Source organism: Scomber japonicus, chromosome 6 (assembly GCF_027409825.1).
Source record: "Scomber japonicus isolate fScoJap1 chromosome 6, fScoJap1.pri, whole genome shotgun sequence".
NCBI lineage: Eukaryota > Metazoa > Chordata > Actinopteri > Scombriformes > Scombridae > Scomber > Scomber japonicus.
This window is the reverse complement of record NC_070583.1, coordinates 11,776,740-11,785,850: the sequence shown is the minus strand read 5'-3', so window position 1 is coordinate 11,785,850 and position 9,111 is coordinate 11,776,740.

The window sequence follows — 9,111 nt, the reverse complement described above, 5'->3', positions numbered from 1 at the left end:
TTATTGTAGTATTTCACCTTTGTCTTTCTAAATTAGTGGTCTAAAGGTGCACATTGATTCATTTATATAAAAGTTATTACACAAACCACTATTACAATTGGCATTGAAAGGCTGTATAAACAGTTAAGTGGTATTACTGTTTTTAAAGAAAGACATTTAAATGTAAACTAAATGTGCTGAATAAACAGAGCAGGTAAAACTGAATAAAGATTATATTCGGTGTGAGAATGAAAAAACCTGGGGCTTATTTACCAGAGTCACATGATTGGCAGGCAGTATGTGGAAGAAGGAGAAAAGAAAACAATGAACACATGTCGGGCCTCGAGGTAAAACTGTATTTACCCACTTTAGAAATTTAATTTCAGTATTATTAAAAATGTATGTATAACTTTTCAGGTTTTTCATTTGCACCAGTAGTTGTTTCTCTGCTGTAGCATTTAACTGCCAGTGAAAACTAGAATGTATCGAAGTATGTTTATTCAACTACTTCATTTCTGGGTATTTGTGCTTCATTTGAGTTTTTATCTACTTCACTATATGTTAGAGGGAGATGATGTAGCTGCAGACATCAGTCAGCCAATCAGAAGAGAGGAGACCACAGTATAATTCAACAGCTTTTGTTATATCTCCTAAAAATCAGTTACACTCTTTTATAAGATTCAGCAGAGGGAACACTTAACTCCACTGATTTCCTGATGAGAAATCAAATTACTGAATTCAGCTATTTTACAGGAAATGCACTGTATTTTTCTCTCAGAGTGGTGGTGTTAAGGGACATAACTTTGTTTGCTATAATATCATATTTCAGCATTTTTTTGAAGAATAACAAATATATATAACAAATATAGTGCTTGTGTAATATCTTAAATGTGTGCTTGTAGGCCTATTGTTAAATGAAAAGCCCCAACCCTAACAGCCACAGTGAGCTGACTGAGACAGATGCAGGCTGTTTTGTGAGAACCCGCAGGTAGTTATATATTTAGTCAAATAGGCCGCCTTAGGAATTTTGATCTATTTGTACTTTAAGTACACTTTATACTTCCAATCCACTATATTCATTTGACAGCTTTAGTTACTTTTCAGAAGAAGTTTTGACACAATGGTTAATATAACAAGCTTTTAAGCTTTTAAACCAGTGGTTTCCAACCTTTTTGGCTTTTGATATTATACAAAAAGCAATGCATAGCTTGGGTCACATTTCAGATGTCTATGAGTTGTTAACAGCTCCACAAAATAGTGATTTTCCCTCTAAACTTCTCACAGTGGTTTCCAATATTCACCAGAAATCAAAGATAAAAGAAGGGCGCGCAGGTGGTTGAGTGGTTAGAACGCATGCCACATACGCAGCCGACCCCGGTCCAAATCCTGGCCAGAGGTCCTTTGCTGCATGTCACACCCCCCTCTCTCTCCCATGTTTCCTGTCTGTCTACTGTTGAATAAAGGCATCCATGCCGATTTTTTTTTTTTTTTTTTTAAAAAAGAGAGAAAAAAAAAACTGAAAACAGATTTGTGTATCAGAGCTTTGTTTTTTTTCTTCTTTCCTCTCCCATTAATCATCTCAGGACCCCTCAGATTTATCTGGTGACCCTTTGGAGGGGCCCAACCCTGAGTTGGGAACTGCAGGATTAAATAATCTAAATGTATAGTTCAAACTAGCTCCACCTCCAGCAGCTATAACAGTATCATGCTGCTTAAGCACTGAGTCTTCAGTATTAATAATCTAATGACGTCAGTTGGAGAGACCAAACCACTACTTTTACTGCAATACTATACATCATGCTGATAATACTCTGTTATTTTACTTAAGTAGGATTTTTTATGCAGTACTCTTGCTTGTAATGGAGTATTTTTACATTGCTGTATTGGTACTTTTACTTAAGTAAATGATCTGAATACTTCTTCCACCACTGCCAGCACACCACCCACATGTGATTAAGGCAAACACCTCCTCTTTCCACTCCATCCTGTTGGATAAAAAATAAGTCATTATGTAAGCGGCGGTGTCCCAACCCTATCACTGGTCCACTGCAGTCAGTCTTTCACATTTGAAGATGTGTCCTACATTCTGGTCCACAAAGGTGTTCAAAAAACTAATAATAATAATTGTCTTGGTATTCCTGCAATTGTATTTTAACCAATATAGGCTTACAGTGTTAAAGGCCTGTATCCCCAACAGTTGCTCCTTGTGAAGGCAAAGTGCTTATTGTGAATATGTTTTAAGGCATGTTATGCAGAACAAAGCAGGACTGTAAAACAAATCTGAAGTCTCATGATAGTTTCAATGTCCAGCTGATAGTGGTTGACAGGAGGAATTAGCCCTCTGTTGAACCATACAGGACTGTTCATCACACACCTGATCTCATTATTCTCTTCCATTATTGTTTTCTTTCCATCTTCCTCCTCTTTTCAGTTGTGTCTTATGTTTTTTTGTGTGTGTGTGTATGTGTGTGTGTGTGCCCCTGTGTGGATTTGTGTGTGTTGCAATGAGGATTAACCTAGTACTTCAGCTGATGCTGATTGGAATGACGCTCAACACTCACACAGGCTGGCTTTTAACAAGAACTGGACGCTATATGTGTGTGTGTGTGTGTGTGTGTGTGTGTGTGTGTGTGTGTGTGTGAGAGAGAGTTTGTGAGTGTGTGAGTGGCTGAAACAGAAAGACAGAGGACACAGTTATTATTATTTAATGTCAACATGATGGAGAATGTGGTGTCTATCTGTACCAAGACTGCTGTCTTTTATATCTCTTACACCTCTTTCCCTCTCCTCTCTCAAACAGACAGACACACACACACACTCACACACACATTGTAGGCTAAGTAGACTGACTGTATTACCTGGCAGGGTGCCTTTTGGCCCATTATGTTGCAGGTGGCTGTAAATGGGTTAGTTAGACCAGGACCCAGACAGGCTGGGACTTAAATAATCTCTCTTACACACACTTGTTAGTATTTCACCTAGCTGGTCTTTGACATTATAAGACTTAATTTATGTTTCCGTGTTCCTCTCTTTTTCCTGCTTGGCCCTCTTATAAATATGCATGAAGGAGTCTTGGATTAGAGGCAAGGATCATTTGCTAAAGCTCAGCGTGTGTGGTTGGGTGACAGTATGTGTGTGAGTGTGTGCATGCATGCTCGAGTATGTGTGTCTGTGTCTTAAGCCAGGCAGAGCGGAATACGGCCCACTGTAAGCCCAGGCATGTGTGATTTGTATGATTGGGTTTAGTCTGCGCTGATAGGCGATGTCTTGACCACTGGATGACCAGACGCTCCATGGACAATACACGCTGCCCTGCTAAAAATATCAAGGTAAGAACACACTGCCGGTCTTTTTACAGCACATAATGTCATTACCAGCAGGTTCATCTGCACAGATACACAATTACTGTTTACTCCAATCAATTTCCAGCTATAAAATTATATCGATAGCCATCTCTGGAGGATGTGTGTGCAAGGCAGGACTTGGTGACACAAGAAGCTATTTACTAATCGAGAGGTAATGAGTGTTTTGGTTGTGAGTGTAGTTTGATTTCTTTTAAAGGCCTCTCATTCTCACCTGTGTTATTTCCATAACATCTCAGGATTTTGAACTGGATTTACTATAATCCGTCAGCTTTGGGAAACAAATTACCTTCCAGATTTTGGAATTAGTTATTTAATTAGGGTTCTTTCATGATTTAATGTGTCATTTGGAATGTGTCTTTTGGTATTATGCACACAATGTCAACTGTTGTTTGGTTTTATATTTGTCTAGACACTGAATGGAGAATTATGTCCAGTTATAACTCCTCAAATGGCATGCATGTATTGTCTGGCAATGCCTCACAGGTCAGTTCCGACTGTTCACTTGAGCACACAAAACCGTTTCGCTTTCAAGAAATCCTGAAACAATGAACATAACACGAGCCATAACCCTCAACCACCAACAGGTCATTTCTCTGACACTTTTTAAACAGAACCTCAGTAGTGTACTCTGCAGAAAGGAAACACTGAGACTGGCAGACTGAGAGGTTTTGTCATCCTCTTGGATCTCTGGGGCATATTTACAGTTGATAACCTAATAATCATTTGTCAAGTAATTAATGAGGTGATAATGTTTGCAGTTGAAGGCTGATTCAAAAATAACTGTCCACTACAACATGTCCGATGCTGCGTACAGTCTAACTCTCACATGTAGGCAGCACATCATGGGTGTAAATCCATTACATCATAATGCCATGTGCATTTTAACATCATGGGACATCAAATAACAATTACCGTAAAAACCGGTGTATAAGTTGCACCGCAGTCTATTTCAGGGGGGATATTATGCCCAAGTGGCAGTAAGTCTCACCAAGCACACTGTCCTCTGACTCTGTGTCAGTCCCAGAGTCAAACAAAGCATCATCCTCTGTTCCATCCAGTAGAAAAACAACAAAGTTAGTGAATCTTTTAGGCTTCAGATCAGTGCTCATACTGTGCGTCACTGCCACAGCCCAATAAAAGCTGCTTATCTGTGTCTGTAAATACTGAAACATCACAGCAACTATAGTGTCTGAAATACTTCTGATCAACACACTGAATCAGCACACACCTGGTTTTCCTTTTTCTTTAACCGTACAACATACAGCAGTAATGGGTCATCAATAGTCTATCTATTTTCATTATCTGCCAACACAGCTGGAGCGTACACTGCTGTTTACAGGATGTTATAGTTCATGTGTAGTGTAGTGTAGTGTAGACGTTCACATCGTTATCTTTATAATTATAGTTATTGTTATAGTTATCATTCTTAGTGAGGTCAGCCCTTTACATAATTATAATCATATCCAGATCCAACCTCTCTTTGTATTTTACTGGTATAAGACACACCAGTGTATAAGTTTTTACGGTACGTACATCCTTCTCTCCTTCTGATGCACTGGTTTTATTGTTAGTTATAGTTTTGCACGCTATTGTTTTATGTTTCATTAACTGGCTTGCTGTTTAAGAATTGTGATGTTTTAAGAGTTTGCTTTAAGTAAGACATAAGTGACTCTGAACTTCAGACTAGTTTTTGTATGTCTTATTATTTTATTGCTGACCATTACAGTATAATTATGTGATGTTTACTGCACTTGCGTAAACCTCCAGAATTTGAACCCTTGTCGTCACTCAGGACAGTAAGAGCCTGTAATCTGTCCTTGGAAGCCCTGCCCTATGGGTTGTCTTTATTTTAAGTAGCAGCACGTCACTGTATTGAAACTGAAGGATGCTGGTCCATCCCAAGCTTGGCCCAGGGAGGGTTTGTATCAGAAATGAATGGATAAGACGTCAAGCCCCGACGTGTGCTTATGCCCTTTGTTTTGTCAGGTAGATGTATTACAAAGTCGTGTGTCTATGGCAACCCAAAAATAACTTTTTTTCTTAAAAGCTTTTTTTGGCATTTTACCTTTATGAGATAGATCACAGTAGATAGAGAGGAAGAAACAGAGGTAGATGACACCAGACACCCTGCAAAGAATTATGGATTTGTGTGTATGTCCCCTGATCTTTTTTGACTTATCAATGCAGGAAAAGCACAGGTGCAAATAATAACACATTGACAATAACTTCATTGTAGTACTTTTCTGAGTAAACATGTCAGTGAGTGAGCACACGTCTGCTCACCTAAATGGAACGCAGCCATCATTAACGTCATAAATATCCGCTATGCTTTTTCTGCTTTGACAAATTGTCTGCTGTGAAGAAAGCCTGTTGCTCAAAACCAATAGTGAACAGAAAATGTTTGATGAAGAGGATGAGAGGGTCCCTCATTTACTTACTGTAAGTCAGTTCACAACAATTAACTAACCTTCTTTTAAAAAGTTGTGGACAGTTTAAACATTCTTGCATGTTCTCACATCATTTATTTAAGACTATTTGCTCCTGACACTGAAGTCCCAGACAAAAAAAAAAAAGTGACCATATTTTCAAAAAACTGTCATCAATCTTAATCAGAATTGCTTGGTGGGTAGAGAAGTCCTCATTTTGGTTGTGGATAATGTTTTCTGCTTAATTCATCCTTGCTTGCTCCTCAGATTACTGTGCATCACTAAATTGGATTATCTGGATTGCAATTTCATGTGTGAGCTCAAACACTGAGGAGATTAGAGGTACAGACTAGGATGAGGGAATATTTTATAGTAACGTTCCTCAGAGGTATCCACGTGTTGAGGAATCCAAGCTGTGCACTGACTTTGCAAAGATGGTTGGACTGGTAATAATCATGACAAAATGCTGAGTCAAAGCAAGGCAGAGGTGAGTACAACAAAAACTAAATTAATTATGGTAAACCATGGCAGCTATACAACAAGGGAGAGCTGAATAGGTGGCAGAAAGTCCTATACTGTGCTTTCTCTCTTCCTGGTACTTGCATGAATCAATCTGTTGGTTGTGAAGGCTGTATGGATGTGTTTAATGGTGACTACTGTCCGGATCAGCCCTCATCCTAGAAATTATGTTTAAACAGTGCTAATTTGATTCCTAGAAACCCTGTGGTGACACATAATTGCTTCCTGGATTATGTTTATTCAAGTAAATAAAGGGCTTCATTTTGCAGCCTGCCACGTGCATTAATTAACAATTTTTCATTTTTTTAATGACACATAACTAATATATAACAACGTTGTGCATGCACATGAAAGGACATGCAGTTTCCCTAAAGTTTTCACTTTTATCATCATTAAATAAAGATACATTCACTACACTGCAAAAAGATGAGGTACAATTTTTTTTAGCTCATTTCACAATTACAAAAGAAAAAGTTTTAGCACACTCACCTTAAAAGCCACCATGTTTTAACCTCTGACCCCCATTAAAAATCCAAGGGGAGTGGTTTTCACGTGCACGCCCAACGTTGTCAGTTATGTATCATTAAAAAAATGAATTATTTACTATATAAACATAATCCAGGAAGCAATTATGTGTCACCACAGGGTTGCTAGGAATCAAATTAGCACTATTTAAACATCATTTCTAGGATGGTCCCAGACAGTAGTCACCATCAAATACATCCATTCTTCACAACCAACAGACTGACTTAAATATGTTCATGTACGTACCAGGAAGAGAGAAAGCACAGTATAGGACTTTCTGCCACCTATTCAGCTCCCACATGCATTTCACGTGCACGCGCAAAGGTGTCGTTATATACTCTGGGCAACATTATATTTGCCTTGTTACTGTAAAATTAGCTTTATATAAAAGTTATCTGTAGGAGGCAGGGTTGGTGAGATAAGCCATTGTTTGTGTATTTCAGAGTTGTCTCATGTGCCCGACTGGACCAACAGTATTATTACACAGTCACGATAGCAGCCAAAGGGGCACAATTCAATAATGCCCACATTAACAGTTCCCACATTTTCCAGCTTCTTGTGCAACCACAACCCAGGAAATGAAGTAAGTCTTGACTTCAGGACAGGTTATTTTGCGTGTCTCGACAATTTGCCATAAACTGTGTTTGCCTTTCTACTTATCAAAAGTGTTTTTTTTTCTATTCTCCAGGGAGTAGTTTCCTTTTAACAACTACAAGACTAATGAAGTGTTGTTTGTTCAGATGTGGAGGCACCACAGTGCTCACGCTAGCAACTTAATGCACTAAACAGCGTTCTCCGCCTATGTCTGTCTACACTGTTTATTTTTCAATTAGCCAGGGTTCAAGTTGACATGATGAGAGGTTAGCATGGGAAACTATAGCACACACTTATGAAGTACAGATGAAAACATATGGAGCTAAACCTCTCTGCTGCGTCTGCGTGCATGTTTGTGTCTATGATAGAGAGCGTTTATGTGTGTTGCTTTATGTGTGTGAACAAATGTTTAGGTGGGTTTGTGTGAGTATGAATTAGACAGTGCTCCAACATTATTTTATGTGTTACCATGGCACCTGAGTTAAAGCACATTACCACTGAATTAACTGAAACAATCAAGAAAGTAAATTCCCCCCACAATGATATTATTTGCATAACATTGGGAGAGCATGTTTAGTATAGTAAATGTATTTTGTACAAAAACTAAAAAAAAAACTATACTATTTTTAAAAAGTAATCTATTTAAACAATTAGCTACATCATTACACAGTTAATCTAAAAACAGTCGTTTTTTAAATTTAGATAAAGACTACATTTAGTGTGATAAGATAAACTCAAGAATCAGCCATATGGTTTGGTCAGTTAATTGAGCTAATATATGAAAAGATATTGGGCAGCAAGTGATAAATACTGTAAAACTTTGCTTGAACTCTTCCATCAGAGTGCAGGGTCAGCGACTTGCAACATGAGATCATTTCCTCTCGTGATAATTTTCACATGTTTAACTAATTAAAAGAAATGCCATACATGCGACCCATGTGTGGTCCTGTGAGAGAACAGTGGGACTCAAAAATGAATCTGCAATGTGTGATGATGTGTCTGTTTTGATCAGGCATGCCTCAAGAGCTGGCCAAAAGAAAAATGTTCTTCTCTCCTTTGTTGTCTTCTTATTTGTCATCAAATTCATTTTATACATTTGATGATTTGTCTGTGGAAATGCCTCTGATAGCAACAGACAGGCAGTCAACATTAATATTAATCTATATATCATTATCTGACTTTTTTTTTTAAACTCTCAAATCTTTTGGAAAAGAGTTTTATAGTGACAGTTAGATAGATGGATATGGAGATTAAATCTTACCAAGAAGGAAAGCTGGCTAATAGAGATGGAAGTCTACAACTGTCCAGAGTCCAAAACTATTAAGGAAAACCCCTGAGAGTTGCCAAAGCAGGCTCTGATAAGCATATTATTTTTACTCAACCATTCCTGACGTGTATACCCCAGACCATAGGGTGTTGGTCTGTGTTTAAAAACAGCTAAGTTACAAAAGCTGGCACAGAGCCCACAGCTTTATGAGTTATTTTAGAGTAAAAGATACACTGAGCAGGCACCCATTTGGGATTTCAGAGGTGAAAGCTCTTGAGCTGATACTGTTCATCATGAGGTTTTTTCAGATAACTTCATGAAACATGGTTGAATTCCTCATGCATACATTTCACAATAACAATTACTCAACCAATAGAGCTTATGCAACATTATTATGTGTAGAAAAAATGCGTGTGCTTCTGACATGCAAATGATG